Genomic DNA, 18,773 nt, shown 5'->3' on the forward strand with positions numbered 1-18,773 from the left:
GGCTCCGGGCGGCCACATCGCTGGACTGTGGGAGAGGTGAGTGTCTGTTTATTAAAAGTCAGCAGCTATGCTTTTTGTAGCTGCTGACTTTTCATAAACTAAAAAACGGGTGGAACTCCGCTTTAGGTAGTTGCGATTTCAAATGGCAGACTCAGAGACTTCAACAGGAGGACAGCCCTACAGGGAAAGGCCCCAGCAAGGTGCCACTTCTGCACGTGCAGGATCGCTGTCTCCTTTGGCAACAGTATTTAAACAGTTTCTAACTCAAAGTAACAGTTCACTCAGCTGTACTACAACTCCTCCTTGTAGTTCTTCAGCCTCTTGAGCTCCTGGTCTCTCACTGAACCCTCTGATTCACTGACTCTGAATCCCGTGAGCTCCTCAAGGCTTTTGCGGTGGTATCCCCCTCAAGCGTCACCCACGATTCCCTGCTGGGTCCCTAGCTTGGCACTTTGGATACCTTCAAGCGTCACCCCCCGCTGACTGGCTCGGTCCATAGCTTGACACACAAGGCTGCTCTGCAAGCGTCACCTTCGCTGGTTGGGTCCCTGACTTGATCACCGCCCGAAGTTTACCGATTCTCCACCTTGCCCTTTTGGTGAGAATACTGCTCCGGTACTTGCTTCAGTACTCACTGTGGTCCCTGGTAAAGGCAATTGGTCCCTTAGTGGTGACAGCTTCCCTTCTACCTCTGACCATGACAGGTTCTCCGGCCGGCAGAACCGTCACTTTTGGTTGGACTGCAAGCTGCAGTCCCAACCCTGCGCTGCCCTCTTACTTCTGGATAGGCCCTCACAGAGCCTGGCAGCCTGATGCCCCTGGGATAGGCCCAATCTCCAGCCTAGCAGCCTGGGGCAGACAACACACGTCCACCCAGACGTCGGTCTGGGGGGCACACAAGACCCTGATCACCTGACCTCACCCAATTATATAGGCTCTCCCAGCAGGCCAAAGGATTCAACAAAGTCTCTGCCCATTGGCTGAGATACCCCATATACCCATAACCTGACCTTGAGTTGTCCTTCCCAAAGCCAAACTTAGGGAGAAGTCAATGGATCCCTAGTAATTAATTACAGTAGCTAGTCCTGACAAGTAATTTGGTGAAGAGCTTCCTGACTAAACCCCACGGCGCTACACATGTCAATTGTGGTGGATGAAGGAATCCATTCATTTATTTTTTGGCCTAATCAGCTATAGCCAGCTTTAGAGCTGCAAATCTTCACTGAAATATCTCCAGCATCGGACAATTCTGCCCACATTGTATGCCTAGTCCCTCCCTGCATGTTGTGCTTCATTCCTGTCCCCTAACCTTCAACAGGACATAGCAATGACAGAAGCCGGAGGAAGGAACCACACAACATAGCAGTGTGAGTCATACAATCTGTACCTTTGACTAAAAGCTGTAATCCTTCACAAACTTATTGTTTTTTCGGACTGAACTACAACCAGTTAATCACTGCAACTGGAAAGTCCCCGAATTCACTTTCTTTTTTATGTTATAGACATAATTGTCAGTGGTTACTGAGATGAGCTGTGTGCGCGTCTGTTTATAGATTATTATTGCACTATTATAAACCATTTGTGTAACCATTAAACCATACATTATTTAGACATAATCCTACATGGAGTATTATGGTTTAGGCCTCATGTACCCTGGGCGATTAGATTTGTGCATCATATCCTGGAGTTTTCGTGTGCCTGGGAGGCACAGATGCAGAATCCAGCCCTACTGCTGGCAGCTTGCCAAAGTCTATGGCAGGCTGAAATACGTTTTGACTGGACGTTGTACAGATTGGTATTTGTATTTATCGCCCTATGCATTCAGGGACATATGCTGAAAAGCAGAATATTGACATTCAAGGAATAGTCCCTTAAAGCAGTTGTATGCCCAAAAAAAAAAAAACTGTAAGGCAAAGGCATAATGAGATAGTATGCACCACATACTAGCTCATTATGAAATACTTACCTTAGAACGAAGCTCCCACAGGGCCGCCCTGTCACCACTGAGGGAACTGACACGTTCCTCTGGCGTTTCTTCTAGGTTGTGAGTGGCCGGAGCTGGGATGACATCACTCCCGCGCATGCGAGCGTGACCCCTCCATTCTGGAAAGCTCTGGCACGATACGCCGGACCTTCGCGTAGCATGCGCCACTGACATCAGCGGCTGCAAGGTGAATATCTCCTAAACTGTACAGGTTTAGGAGATATTAATTTTACCTACAGGTAAGCCTTATTATAAACTTACCTGTAGGTAAAAATGACCAAGCGGACAATACAACCGCTTTAATGCATGTGGCCCTAAATGCTGGTTCCACCCTTACAGTGTCCAGCCACAATGTTTTTCAGCCTGTCATAGATGGGAGCTTGTTAATGCCGGAATTTAGAGCACAGGGGCTAGATAGATGCCTAGTAACCTTTGTCTTGTTTTAAAGCTGAGCTCAAGGCAAACAGCTAAATGCACAGTCCAGTCTGTTGTGGTTCAGTAGGGGCCTGTGTTGATGGATTTTGACTTGCTTCAAATGGGTTTTTGTTGGAATACAGAATTGTATTTTGTGCAACAACGTCTGTACATCAGTATTTACTAATTTCTCTATAATAAAAGTTTCTGTTTCATGCCTGCATTAAAGCAGCAAAACCCATATGGAGTTTCCACTGTTTGTTCTGTAGGGCTGCATACAGAATTTCTAACAGTTTTGCATTTTCATACAGATCTATGGGAATGCAAAACCTGCTTGAAACAGATAAGTTGCAGGTCAGAAGGAGACTAATTGCAGATCGAATGTACCTGTCACTAAATTCTGAAGGCTCTCAGAAGCTGCTCAAACTGATCCCATTGACACATGTCTAAAGCCCATTGCACTCACAGGTCTTCTTCTCACACTGTGACTGGACAGTGAAAGGAGGAGCAGCAGACTAATTATCTCATCTCTTTGTCATGCTGCTCTCTCCCTATATCAGCATGCTTCTTGCAATGCAGCACAAATGATTGGATCTTTGTGACGTTTCTCCGCCCACCCCCATCTGAGTTCTGATGTACAGGGGTTGCAAGAAGCTAATACCAAGTCAAATTCAGTTACCTACATTTCTGGCAATTAGAAAAAATAATGATGGGGGCGTGACTTAGCAATGGCTGGGTAAAGACGTGCACTGGAGGAGCTCCTGGCTTAACTCGACCTAAAACGGCCACCCCACAAAATAACCATATGTGAGCACGGCATGAGCACCCCACAACGTTACAGGACATGATCAGCATCCTGTGGACAGAGAATCCAGACCTCCCAACCCGGAATCCAGCATTACTTCAGGGGCACATTACGAGCCTCGTCGGGCGCTATTGTAATGGCACCACGCACCACCCGCATGGAGACGACCACCAACACGCTGCAGGCAGGCTTCCCAACAACATCTCCGAAGCCAGATAACCTCCCAGAGACCCCTGCAGCATTCGGGTCTGACATGGCGGGACCATCGAGGAGCCAGAGCTGCCTAGATGAGAATCTCTGCGCCATGCTGCAGGCCCTTCCCATGCGAGCAGACATTGAGGCCTTGATTCTGCGCATAGAGGAGGCCCATAGCAGAGACCTGCGGGAGGTGAGAACAGAATTGCACTCCCTCACAGACCGCGTGACAACCGGAGAGACCTCGCTCTCCTCGCTGGAAAGCCGAGTGCTGGCATTGGAAAGTGTGCAGGACTCTCAGTCCGTGGGGGCCCAAGAGATGCAGTTACATTTAGAAGAAATGGAGGACCGCAGTCGCCGCAACAATCTGTGACTGCGGGGACTCCCAGAAGCCACGCGCCTGGAAGATCTGGCAGAGACGGTCACGGCCTTGTTTCACAGGCTCTTGGAGACACCACCACCTTCCCTAGAAATAGATTGTGTACACCGCACACTGGGACCCAAATCTGCTGACCCGGAGAGACCCTGCGATGTATTATGCCGCTTGCACCGCTACTCGCAAAAGGAGATAATCCTCCGCAAAGCCTGGGAACATGGAGACATAGAATTTGTTGGAGTACACATCCAGATCCTCCCAGATTTGTCCAGAGCAACCTTACAGAGGAGAGCAATGTTGAAACCAGCTCTGGCCTCTACCCTTTGGCAGTGAAATTCCATACGGCACAAGCTTCCTTCACGCTGCGAACACCAGCAGACCTACCGGCATTTTTCACCTTCCTGGAAGCAGAACCAGTTCAGGTGCCGGACCGGTTGCAGAAAATTCCACGACCGTCGGGTCGCTCGGGTCCTGTCAGGGGCAGATCTAACCAGCCTGCCCGCTTCCGGAGGCCCAGAGGGAGATCCCGAGCACCATCTATAACCGGGTCATGTGAGTCATAAGAAGCACCTTTTAGACTCTATCCCTTGTTACACACAGGCTGAAAACAGTTCACCCCACCGCCAGCAAGACCCCACCTCATTGGCCTGCACCCCCGCCACCTACGCGAACAGGCAGATAATGGGTGACTCGGACACCAAACAGATTGTGTCTGTTACGATACCCCCCCTTACTTTGCTCCGTGGAGCACTTGCCCATCTCCTCAGCTAAGAAAGACACCAGAAACAACCCTCCCAGGGGACCTGTTCCTGGTTCGGTTTTTGCTGTTTCTTTACCCCTGGCGGTCCTCTGTGGAACTCTCCCATGGGGCGGATGGTATGTGGGGCTTTTGGGACACCCTGCCTATGGGGCAGCACTGAGAAGAGGATTTTTCCCCCCTACCCCTCCCCCCTCTCTTTCTGCTCCATCTACTTGTCTACTGACTATACTGCTCCCCGTCCCGCTGCGGGTGACACGTGGGAACTTGGTAAACCTCCACACACAGAGGAGTGAGTGCTGCATGTCCTCACACCTCTTAACGGGCTAGAAATGTCAATTCTATAACTGCTTAACATGTTTTTCTTGCAGGTGTGTATTATGTTGTACATATACTAGTCCAATGACCACACCTGCTCTGGGTCCTCCGGGTTGCATCAGATTTAAGAATGACACTGAGGGACAGGTAATATGTTGATATGGAGGGGTGTGCTGTTTCCAGGTGGAGAGGAGGGGTCTGGGACGTATACCACGGGGAGACCTGTTGTCGTCATGCTACCCGTGGCCCCGGAACCACAGCTCCACGGGCAGCCTCCCATAATTGGAAGTCAAGGAGCGTCGATATGTTAGCTTTCTCATACAGCCTTAGGGACCTGGAGCGGCTATTGCAGGGGAGGTGGGACTGAGGAGAACCATATGTCACTGGGGAGGTGGGATTATAGGCTCCATCTCGCTGCTTACCCCAGGGGGGGACTATATTTACCTGATAGGAGATAACCTGAGGGGGTGATGTCCCTTCATGAGCGGGGCCAGGGAGGTAGTGGAACGGCTAGGGAAAGTTTTGTTTTATTTTATTTTATATTGTTGTCAACCTGTGTGTGTTCACTATGTTACCAAGCTGCTTTTGTCTATAATGTTCTATATGTTATGTGTGCCTTAAATATCCTGAATATTTCTGATCTACCTATATGTTGTCCTTTAGATACATGACATTTACCAACTGCTCACAACCAAAATTTTCAGATGTGGTCGGGAGGGTTGGGGGGGCTAAGGGCCCTCCCAACGGCTCTTGCTGATCACATCCCCACATAGGCCAACGTTCACAGGCCAGTCTATCACTGGAGAGCGTTTTAGCAATATTTTGCTACCATTTTAGTTTTTTATCTGTCCAGAGGGGTGCTAACTATAAAGTCACCACCACTAGCAACCGCTTACCCCCTGTGGGATTACTTACCCTCAGGGAGCTCTCCTCTTTGTTTTCTCTCTCTGTTTCTCTTCTCCATATTTCTTTTTCTTTTTTCTCTTCTCCCCCTCTCCCTCATTTTTTCTCCCACCCACGAGTATGGACGAATTAAATGTCATTATCTTAAATGCAAAGGGACTCAATGTCCCTGAAAAGAGATGGATGTTGCTGAATGACATGAAGCGCATGAAAGCAGACATTATCCTGCTACAAGAGACACAGGAAGCTCACAAGGCGGTGGTACGGGGTATACTTATTAAACACGGATCGAGAATCAAATGACAGAGAACAGCCCAACTAACCTCCCTTCTCAATAAACTACAGACATTAGAGACTAAACATAAACAGACCCCAACCAGACCATTGGGAAATGAGCTTGACACCACACGCATGCAGATTACTGATCTTCTCCATTTTAAAGCTAAATCTGGGCTTCAAATCTGCCACAAAAAGGTCTACGAGTCGGGCAACAAATGTGGAAGGCTATTGGCACAGTCACTGCGTACACAGAAAATGGCATCCTACATACCACATATATCCTCCCCTATGGGACAAAGCGCCTTCTTACCCCAATAAATTTCCCAAGCATTCAAATCTTACTACGAATCTCTATATAACTTAACTACGATGCAACCCACCCAAGAATGAATTGCGGAATACATAACTACCTCCATAATGCCCACCCTACCGGCCGAAGCGCACGACCGGTTAGAGGACCCCATCACGCTACTGGAACTTCAGTGGGTGGTAGGGAACACCAAATAGGGAAAGGGTCCTGGGCCTGATGGCCTCACTATAGAATACTATAAGACCCTACTCCCATCTTTAGGCACTCACCTAATTAAACTCCTCAACAACTTCAGTAAAGGGGGAACGTTCCATAGCTCTACTCTACAGGCCCATATAACATATATATCCCAAAGATGGTAAGGACGCGACTCAATGCAGGTGCTACCAACCAATATCCCTACTCAGCACCGATCTTAAATTATTCACTAAGATAATAGCTTCTAGATTGCAAAACACCTACCCCAACTGATACACCTAGACCAAGTAGGCTTCCTACCGACCAGAGAGGCGAGAGACAACACCACCAAAGTTCTCAATCTGCTATATACGGCCAACCTTACAAAAACACTGTGTATCTTCATAAGCACTGATGCTGAGAAAGCGTTTGACCGTGTAAATTGGGAGTTCATGTTTTCAACATTGCGACACATAGGGTTAGGTGGCGACATGCTTAACTGGATCACCGCGGCATACTCAGGACCGACAGCCAGAGTCAGGGCAAATGGCGTGATATCGGATTCGTTTCCAATTACGAACGGGACACGACAGGGATGCCCACTCTCACCCCTATTTTTAGCTCTGTCCCTAGAACCCTTCCTATGCCACGTAAGACTGAATCCAGACATCACCGGAATGAAGATTGATCGAAACCAACATAAGGTATCGCCTACGCGGAAGACCTGATGTTTTCCCTCACGAACACTCCTATATCCCTCCCAATAATAACAAAAAAATACAAGCGCGCCACCAATAACTATGTATCTTGATACAATGTATACAACTACATTTCCGTGATTCACCACTATTCTCGTGAAGAAATGTTTAAAAAAATAGATACATTTTTCAAACTAGCTGAAATATCTTGTTTATGCAAAGTGTTTATATGTCACAAATAAGGAGCAACTAATTTACTCCATTTACTTTTACTTATACCAATCGGTTAAACGAATAACTATTCAAATGTTGAAATATAGGTAAAAAGTTACCAAGTGCCTATAAAAACTGGTGCTTATGTGAAAAAAATCAATGTATAGATCTATGCGTTCATAATCTTTCAACACACCAATTAAATTATTACTTGTTCCTCTTTAAAAAAATAGCAGAAATAAAACACCCTTGTGATGTGTCATAAAAAATAAAGTCCATCTGAGGATATCTTGTATTGTAGATCAATCATGAATCTTCTGCTTTGGAACAAACAAATAAATGATCTTCCCGCTATAGGTAAAGTAGAAATGCTCACTTACCGAATCTGTAGGATCTCAAATTATAGAGATCTTAAAGGCTTGTTGCATTCTCCTGCCGGCATCTGTGATCTCCACCTGGGTAGTAATCCAGAAAGTTTTTCCTGTTTTTCTTCAATGGGACAACCAACAGACACTTTCTTTGGGTTCAGGTGTTAAACTTCCACAGCTGTGGGAGGGAAGGTCAATTATCTTCCCTCAATCCTCCACACATCCAGACCCCTCAATGAAAACAAAACGGGGGAAACTCCATAGTGTGGATGTAAAAATTTATTAAAAGTCACTTGTAATTCCACAGCAATTGCACACAGCACTAAGAACACAGCATTTCGGAAACTGCAAACCAAAAAGTCAAATCAAATTGCACAGCAACATCACCGCAAATAGTGCACAGCAAAGGGAACTGGATAAAAATATTTCACAGGCAGCAGAGTGTTGAGCCTTCTCACTGCATAGGGAAAAAATGAATAAAACGTGATGGCATCACAGCCACTTGCTCCATCCGACGCGCGTTTCCCCTCAACAGGCTTCCACTGGGAATGGAGGCATCCCATTTTTTCCCAAAGTGTGATCCCCCCTGGGTAGAGCTCCATGGTGTTACCCAGCTCTCCCCGCTGATATCAAACGCCATCACCTGATTGGCAACAAAACAAGAATTTGTGCCCTTCTCATTTACCAAACATCTCTCTCTTCCCAAAACTCTCCACTCCGTCCTATACTGGGTAACCCTCAATTTGACCCGGGTTTACATGATGCGGCCTTTCGGAGTCTAAGTGATGCGGGCCTCCACCAAGCATCCCACTTTAGTTCTGGGGGACGATGGAAGTTGATCACCGAACTTTCTCATCCTATAAGGGCCTGTTCTGCTTGGGTTTCCTAAGATCGCTTTAGTTATGCCACTTCCTCAGCTCCATACAGCCTCCCACCGATAGTGCCCAACCTCTCACAACATTGGAGGAAATCTGTACTGATTCCGGCATGCTTCCGCATACTCTTTCCCTGACCTACAGACTATTAATTACACCACCTGCGGAGTTTCTGCCACCAGGGCTACTCAAGTGGTAAAGGGACCTGGACCTCCAGTTCAACACTAAGACGAAAAAACAGATTCACACACAAGTCTTCCATTTGCGCCAAGATTCAGGAAACCAACTACAAAATTCTATCACAATGGTATAGAACCCCTGTACTACTGCACAAATTCTTCCCGACGACATCGGACCTATGCTGGCGATGCCAGTCAGACAAGGGGACTCTAGTACACATTTTCTGGTCGTGCCCCAAAATAACGAATTTTTGGCAGGTAGTCCATGGGATAGTACAAAAATTCACTGACCGTAACATCCCAGACAACTCAGCCTTCTTTCTGCTACATGGGTCGAACATCCCAGAAAGAATATACAAGAAATCAGTGATTTGTCACCTTCTTGATGCAACCAAAGCCTTCATTCCGCTTCACTGGAAATCCCCGCACCCACCATCCCCGCACCCACCATCTATTGAGATGTGGCTCACAAAAGTAGAGGAAATTTAAAAAAATGGAAGATCTCATTCTCACAGCTCAAAACAGACAGGAGACATTTTCCAAAACATGGCAACTGTGGAATATATTCATATACTCAGATGAAGGCCAGGCCCTGAGAGGGAGCGCTCCTACATCTTAATCATACACACCACAGTGCCCTCGACCAATCCTCCGACTGGTGAGACATACCGTCTCATGTGAATATGTTAGATGAAAATTCATACCACTCCATACTCGTGGGGACCATCTTATATTCTTATATTTGCCCTCTGTTCTTCTACTACCCAACTTTTTTTTTTTTCTATTTCTCTATTATCAACTCTAGTATTTTTTTTTTCTCTTTCTTACTCTATAGTAAGTCTATTTTTCTCTACTTTTTATAATAAAACCCCTTCAAGGGGAAAAAACAGTGGGATCGAACCCATGGGACCGCACCACTCCACCACTGTGCCTCACAGGATCACATACAGATCCCCTCCAAGACGGAGGACTCTATGACAATACTAAGAGAAATGCACAGATATGTCCCCTGAGTTACAGGACGATGTGAAGGATACAGTATTTTGATTTTACGCAACCATTATTCTGTTAAACATGTCACGACTGTATATCACAAATTTTATTTTTGTAGCTGTATGACATCTTCTGTATTATACTGTAACATTGTGGTCCATGCGGACCTCTTTCCCAATATAAATAAACAATTAAAAAAAAATAAAAAATAATGATGTCTAAAATGAATATACAGACTAAATTAATTGTGTCTTGAATATTTTTCAGGTTTTCCGCTTTGGAGGACCCACAAGTTCTCAATTCTACCTATGTTTATTCATCTGAGAAGCACCAAGCATTGTTTCCCTATTCTGCTGTGTGCAGCACAAATACAGTATCTTTATTACACACTGAATAAAATCTCGGTAATCCTATTGTGCGCATGATATACGGTATATTAATAATTAATTAATTTAAAAAAAAAAAAATGTAGCGCATAGACAAAAAAATGGTGATAAATTATGGTCACAAACACCGCAAGTCTAGCGACTGGATGTAGTGAATACAACTAATAATGATAGAAAGTCAATTGGCCATGAGGCAAAAAATATGAAGAGTAAATCTCCAAATGAGTGTGCACATAGAAAAAAGTCACTGACAGTGAAGAATGTTCCAAACGTTGGCAGAAGACTTGGTTAATCGGTACATGGGAACCACATCCACCAAAGACATTGTGCCACCAGGGCGTGTGGAGAGATATCCGGACCGTCAGAACTCCCAGGTAGAACTTTACAGGAACTCACAGGGTCATCCGATGAGTCCTCCTGGTAGGTACAGATGAAATTCTGCCAGCTGTGATGTACTTGTACCATTTTTTTTGTCTTTCTATGCACTACATTTTTTTTTTATTGATTTTACATTGCTGTTTGTCACACTGTATGTAGCTGCTCCCTTTTACTAGTTAGCGCAGTGTTTTTTTGTTATTTTCACATTATACGGTATATTAGAATTACTGTTACACTATGTATTGAAATATTATTTTCTGGTTGAATTTTATTAATCTGTTCATTCATGAACTTTTTTATTTTAAGGTGTGTCTGTAAATGGAGTGGTGTCGCTGTATACGGTGCCATTGTGACATAGCTGGTTGGACAAGCTGTTCAAATAAACAAGTATTGTGCAAGACTGGATTATTACAGCAGCCAGGGAAACCAGGCAAAGAACAGAGCAGGAAGACAAATAATAAAGATTTTGGTGTGGATATGACATAGCTCCCAACTGTCCCTGATTTCGGGGGACTGTCCCTGATTTGTACATTTTAAAAGCCAATATAAAGGAATAGTAGTGGTAAAAAAAGCCCTTCTGGATTTAATTAACTTTTTTTTTTTTGGTTAATTCTCCTTTAAGGGGGTGTGGCAGGGGCGTGTCCTATGCCTACATACGTTTGTTAGTAGGTGTCCCTCATTCCCATCTCAAAATGTTGGGAGGTATAGATATGCTATGCAGTCATATTGGGAAAAGACTTTATTTCATGGCAGATGAATATATTAAAGAGATGACATTTATTTTCCCAGGGACTTTTGTTAAGCGCTGCACAAACTGTTGGTGCTATATAAATCCTGTATAATAATAATTAGATATTAGAATGAGAAGAGTCAGCATGTTTTGGCATTCTTCTTTCACATGGTCAGGAAACTGAACATCATGCCAAGATTGTAGCTAAATTGGTCTGGCCCTGATGCAAAATATGAGCCTTGTTGGTAATGTGCTTATTGTACACACAAATGCTTTACTCAATAAAATAATTTCCAAGCTTCCTTTGAACGATTACCCTTCATGGTGATGTGTCCTTTTGCTTCAATAAGTCAAAAAAGAAAATGTTCCTGAAACCCAAATCTGTGCTGAATTTGTGTTTGTATATACATACTGTGTTTTGCGATTTTATACATTCTACGTGCATATGCATGACTGTTGTGCACATATGTATGTGTATACACACACATGTAAAAATTACACCCTATCAAAGAGGGTATCTGTAGCTATATAGCTGTAGTGGCTCATGTTTGCAACAGCGTATGGCAGAAACCACTATCAATTTTTTTGTTACACGTTTTATATCTAGCTAATAGTATGGCAAGCTCTAATATAGCTGAATACACAAGCATGTGTCTTTTCTGCTTCTGTGTACACACACACACACACACACACACACACACACACACACACACACACACATATATATATATACTTTTCTATATACTTGGGTACTATTATTATTGATATATATTTTTATATCTTTTAGACTTCCATATATTATATATGTTTTTAGTATCCACACAAGTGTCTGCAATTCTCTGTATACATATCTGCTTGATGTCTGTTTAATATAGAGCGCTGTGATGTGTAAGGAATATTCCTACAACGAAGGAGAATCCGTTCTCATGGTCAAAACCACTTATCAAGTGCTGCACCACTTATCCAGCGCTCTCTATTTATTCTAGCATGCAGACCAGACCTGGTTCCATAATACTTTTAAGGCTCTGAGGAAGAGGAAAACCCTTGAAACGTGTTAGCCAGTCATCCATTTTATATCCCTTGTATGGGCAGCTAACCATCCACTTTCTATCCCCTATATGGGCATTTTTTTATATATTGTGTACCAAGTGAGATTAATTGTAATGTATCTATATTTATGAATATGTAGTACTTTCAGTCTTCACCACTTTATTTTAAACTTTTCTCTACGCATTCATGCACTAGACTACACACCTTCCTTTTATCTTTTCTAAGAATCTGTGCTGCCCCCTGGGCGCCAGAGGCCCGACAGCCAGTACTGTGTTTGTTTCCCTGTTGCTAGGCTGCTGCCTTACACTATATTTTCTGCAGGATGACTAATAAACTGTTCACAGCCAATTTTTATAATCCGGTGAAGTATTTGCGGAAGGAGGCGTAGCACTTTTTCTTTTGGATTTAGAAATGTCATGACACCACTACAACATTTTTTTTCTTATATATTTTAACTCTTTGTGGATACCTGACGTTTAGTGGAATATATTGTTGTGTTGTATAGATTTTTGTTCTATTATGGTCAGGATTAACAAAATGCATGAAAAAATATAACGTCCAAACAAAGACCATGGACTTTTAAGGTTTTTGAAATTCACCCCTTATTTGTATAAAAAATAGTTTCTTCCATAGTTTATTCTTTTTGAACTGACTTTATATGATGTCTAAATAAACTATTGAAGAAATAGTTTTTTATACAAATAAGGTTTAAACTCCTCTTTGTGGTGGCTTAAAAATCCCTGGTCTTTGTTTGGACTTTATACACTTCGTTTGTTTCCACTTTGGATGTGGCACCTTCCACCACCTTGTGGACTTATATGTTGTTCTACACACTACTGGTCAAGAAACTCTTATGCCGCGTACACATGAGGCATACACATTATCCGGTCGTGTGCATGCCTCATCGGACCTTATCTTTCGAAAATTCTGACGGACTTAGAAATAGAACATGTTCTAAATCTTTCCGACGGAACCCATTCCTATCGGGAAAACCGATAATCTATATGCTGTTCCAACATACCAATAACGATGCATGCTCAAGCAAGTAAGAGACGTAAGCTATTGGCTACTGGCTATTGAACTTCCTTTTTCTAGTCCCGTCGTACGTGCTGTACGTCACCGCATTCTGGACGGTCGGACTTTGGTGTGATCGTGTGTACGCAAGACAGTTTCAGCAAAATTCCGTTGGAACTCCGTCGGTTAAACCATCAGAGTTTATTCCCACGGGTAAACTGGTCGTGTGTACGCGGCATAAGAGCAACCCTATTTAATTTTTTTTTTTTTTTAACTGTATGCAGCTTAGTGGACTCTGAAATGAAAGTATAGAAAACATAAACAATTGGAGATAAATATGAACTCGTACAACTCTTTTGTTTAACCACTTCAGCCCCGGAAGATTTGGCTGCTCAATGACCAGGCCATTTTTTTGCAATGTGTCGCTTTAACCACTTGCCGACCGCCTCACGCAGATATACTGTGGCAGAATGGCACGGGCAGGCAGAGTAACATATGGGTATGTTGGTGGTCGGCATCCCTCCAGGACCGATCTGTGCTGAGGGGGAGGCCACTGATTCATGGCCACCCCCTCGCGATCGCTCCTGGCAAATGAGAAACTTCCCCTGCTTCTGTAACGTAAACAGAAGCAGAGGAAGTGATGTCATCGCTCCTCGTGAAGACTTTTTGTTCCGGCTTCCGAGGAGAGAAGACATCAAGTAAGTTTGCACCAACACTACACGTACAGTAGAACACGCAGGCACACTATTCACCCCCCAATCACCCCCCGTTCACCCCCCTGCACCCCCAGTCACAGTGACACCAATAGCAGTTTTTTTTTTTCTGATTACTGCATTGGTGTCATTTGTGACAGTTATAAGTGGTAGGACAGTTAGTGTTAGGCCCCTTTAGGTCTAGGGTACCCCCCCTAATAAAGGTTTAACCCCTTGATCACCCCCCGTCGCCAGTGTCACTAAGCAATCGTTTTTCTGATCTCCGTATTAGTGTCACAGGTGACGCTAGTTAGGGAGGTAAGTATATAGGTTCGCCGTCAGCTTTTTATAGCGTCAGGTACCCCCATATAGTACCTAATAAAGGTTTTAACCCCCTGATTGCCCCCTAGTTAACCCTTTCACCAGTGATCACCGTATAAGTGTTACGGGTGACGCTGGTTAGTTAGTTAGATTTTTTATAGTGTCAGGGCACCCGCCGTTTATTACCTAATAAAGGTTTAACCCCCTGATCGCCCGGCGGGTGATATAACTTAGGTTTTAGGGTCAGATGGGGTCTGCGTCGCCCCAGGCAGCGTCAGGTTAGTGCCAGTACCGCTAACACCCACGCACGCAGCATACACCTCCCTTAGTGGCATAGTATCTGAACGGATCGATGTCTGATCTGATCAGATCTATACGAGCGTCCCCAGCAGTTTAGGTTTCCCAAAAATGCAGTGTTAGCGGGATCAGCCCAGATACCTGCTAGCACCTGCGTTTTGCCCCTCAGCCCAGCCAAGCCCACCCAAGTGCAGTATCGATCGATAACTGTCACAAAACACTAAACACGCAACTGCAGCATTTGCAGAGTCAGAGTCTGATCCCTGCGATCGCTAACAGGTTTTTTTGGTAGCGTTTTGATACAGTCGCTGACAGTCAGGAGCTTTTTTACCTGTGAATCTCACTAGTATACCACTATATTTAGAGCCCAAAATGGCAAATTGAAGGTACACCAGTGACGAGGCCTATACGTTTCTGAGCATGACAGATAGTTTAGAGGAAGTCGCTCATATGTCAGATTCAGGCTCAGAATACGATCCTGTAGACGACAGCGGCTCCATGACAGATAGTACAAAATATTTTACAGCGCACACACACAAGAATGACATTTCCTGCAGGGCTAGTTAAAAACACCTGAACATATTCAAAAAATACGGGGGTTTGGTCACACTATATGGTCATATAGTGCTAAGCCCACTTACTGCGACAAAGTACCCCGAATTAGTGGGTCCTACTCTAGTAATAGAATGGAAGATCCTCTGTCTCAACCATGGGAGCTGAACTCCTCTATGTGGGAGAACTGAAGGGGATACATCCTAAACACTGGTGGCCACTAAATAGGAGGTAATGAGGAGGGAGAGGGGTGCTCCAGCCCAAAAGACCTGGTCAGGGCCTATTACAATATACAAGAACATATTTGGGGGGCACACCATACAATGCGTTTAAATTCAAGATGGTGCTGCTATAAGACCTACAAACAGTACAAAATATTTTACAGCGCACACATACAAGAATGACATTTCCTGCAGGGCTAGTTAAAAACACCTGAACACCTGTCGCAGTAAGTGGGCTTAGCACTATATGACCATATAGTGTGACCAAACCCCCGTATTTTTTTAATATGATCAGGTGTTTTTAACTAGCCCTGCAGGAAATGTCATTCTTGTATGTGTGCGCTGTAAAATATTTTGTACTGTTTGTAGGTCTTATAGCAGCACCATCTTGAATTTAAACGCATTGTATGGTGTGCCCCCCAAATATGTTCTTGTATATTGTAATAGGCCCTGACCAGGTCTTTTGGACTGGAGCACCCCTCCCCCTCATAGGTACGGCGCCAGTTGGCGCCGTACCCATTTGCCCGTAAGGCCAGGCGCTGGTACAAGAAAGTGTCTGTAACTGTGATATACAGTGAGGAGTGAAATAAAAAATTTACGCCCTTAGAAATCCTGAAGGCGGTGATTGGTTTTCAGGGCCCCGTACGCGGCTAGGCTCCCAAAAAGTCCCACACATGTGGTATCCCCGTACTCAGGAGAAGCAGCAGAATGTATTTTGGGGTGTAATTCCACATATGCCCATGGCATGTTTGAGCAATATATCATTTAGTGACAACTTTGTGCAAAAAAAAAAAGTATGTCATATTCCCGCAACTTGTGTCAAAATATAAAATATTCTATGGACTCAACATGCCTCTCAGCAAATAGCTTGGGGTGTCTACTTTCCAAAATGGGGTCATTTGGGGGGGTTTTGTGCCATCTTGCATTTTATGGCCTTCAAAACTGTGATAGGCAGTGAGGAGTGAGATCAAAAATTTACGCTCTTAGAAATCCTGAAGGCGGTGCTTGGTTTTCGGGGCCCTGTACGCGGCTAGGCTCCCAAAAAGTCCCACACATGTGGTATCCCCGTACTCAGGAGAAGTAGCTAAATGTATTTTGGGGTGCAATTCCACATATGCCCATGGCAGCTGTGAGCAATATATCATTTAGTACAACTTTTTGTAAAAAAAATATATATATATATATATTTTTTTTTTTTTGTCATTATTCAATCACTTGGGACAAAAAAAATTAAATATTCAATGGGCTCAACATGCCTCTCAGCAATTTCCCTGGGGTGTCTACTTTCCAAAATGGGGTCATGGGGGGGGGGGGGATGGGGGTTTGTACTGCCCTGCCATTTTAGCACCTCAAGAAATGACATAGGCAGTCATAAACTAAAAGCTGTGTGAATTCCAGAAAATGTACCCTAGTTTGTAGACACTATAACTTTTGCGCAAACCAATAAATATACGCTTATTGACATTTTTTTTACCAAAGACATGTGGCTGAATACATTTTGGCCTAAATGTATGACTAAAATTGAGTTTATTGGATTTTTCTTATAACAAAAAGTAGAAAATATCATTTTTTTTCAAAATTTTCGCTCTTTTTCTGTTTATATCGCAAAAAATAAAAATCGCTGAGGCAATCAAATACCATCAAAAGAAAGCTCTATTTGTGGGAAAAAAGGACGCAAATTTCATTTGGGTACAACTTTGCATGACTGCGTAATTAAACGTAGTTAAACAGCGCAGTGCCAAATTGTAAAAAGTCCTCTGGTCTTTAGGCAGTCTAATGGTCTGGGGCTTAAGTGGTTAACTGACAATTGCACGGTTGTGCAATGCTGTACCCAAACAAAATTGACGTCCTTTTTTTCCCACAAATAGAGCTTTTTTTGGTGGTAGTTGGTCACCTCTGTGGATTTTATTTTTTGCGCTATAAACAAAAGAAGAGCGACAATTTTGAAAAAAAACACAAAGGGGGTGATTTACTAAGACAGATGCGCTGCGCCGGAAAAACCATTGATTGAACGTGTGAACCTGTGAACACAGACGCGCAAAACGATAATAAATATGTAAACTGCAACTGGTGCTAGGGAAACTGCAGTTTTCTCATTGATAATAGCCCAATACATTTGGTTAATTTCATCACATTGGATGTGTCTTGTTAGGCAATTAGTAGGTGTTCTCAATGAATTAACCCTTTTGATGCTAATCTCATTCCTATTACTCTAATATATCTTTGAAATGTGTTTTTTTTCTATTTTTACCCAAATCTTTCATTACATTACAAAGAACAGAGAAGTGTTTCTAAGCCCAATAAATTAATATTTTCCAATCTTGATCCATACACTGCAATCAGTTAGATCTTAAAAAAAAAAGATTTAGTGCAAGAGCCTGTTTGATTTCCTATAATTTGAATGAATTGTTCAAGTGCGTCTTCCTATTACCTATTTTGACGAAATATCGAGTTGTACAGAGATTGGCCAATCAGACTGCATAGTGCATGACCATCTTAAGTGCCAAATTTGGAATGTAGATGTGCCATGACCCACTTGTATTTTCCTATTGATATTTCTTGGGCATTATACAAGACACATGAAAAAACACCTGGAGTTTGCATGTTCTCCTTGTGACTGTGTGGATTTTCTCCAGGTACTCCGGTTTCCTCCCACACTCTAAAAACATGCTGGTAGGTAAATTGGATCCTGTCTAAATTGGCCCTAATATATGTGTTAGGGACCCACACAAACACCACCCCATGTTAAAAAAAAAAAAAAATCTTAACCACTTACCGACCGGCCACTGTATACATACGTCATTACTTTGAAGATGGCTATCTCGGTAACGGCAGCAGCAGCAGCTGCTGCCATAACCGAGGTATCCATCTTTAGGGCCGGCTGTTCTGTACACGATAATGGTGGTCTCTGTGGCGGGTTCCGCCACAGAGCTGTTGGTAGCGGCGGAGGCGATCGGGTCCTTTCACTTCCTCAGTATGGAGACGACTGAGGCTAAGATGGCCCCCACCCGTCTCCATACCATAGGACGGCGGAAGCGACATCATTACGTCAGCTCCGCCCATTTGTCTTAAAGGCACAATGTTTTTTGTGTCATTTTTTCAAACAAATTTTTTTTTTTTTTTTTTTTTGCATTAAAGTCTAAATATGAGATCTGAGGACTTTTTGACCCCAGATCTCATATTTAAGAGGACCTGTCATGCTTTTTTCTATTACAAGGGATGTTTACATTTACGTTTACAAAAGTGATCCAAATTTTTTTTTTAAAACAGTGAAAAAATAAATAAAAT

The 18,773-nt window shown here is 43.6% G+C and overlaps 1 long non-coding RNA gene across 1 annotated transcript; it reads left to right on the top strand.

Annotated features, from left to right (window-relative positions):
* Window positions 1–1,293: 1,293 nt before the first annotated feature.
* On the top strand, window positions 1,294–11,634 carry LOC141133134 (uncharacterized). Its single transcript, XR_012243013.1, has 3 exons — window positions 1,294–1,367; window positions 10,112–10,275; window positions 10,915–11,634. It is a non-coding gene; the product is annotated as an uncharacterized lncRNA (long non-coding RNA).
* Window positions 11,635–18,773: the final 7,139 nt, after the last annotated feature.

The sequence above is a fragment of the Aquarana catesbeiana genome, linkage group LG03 (genome assembly GCF_042186555.1).
Source record: "Aquarana catesbeiana isolate 2022-GZ linkage group LG03, ASM4218655v1, whole genome shotgun sequence".
Classification (NCBI taxonomy): domain Eukaryota; kingdom Metazoa; phylum Chordata; class Amphibia; order Anura; family Ranidae; genus Aquarana; species Aquarana catesbeiana.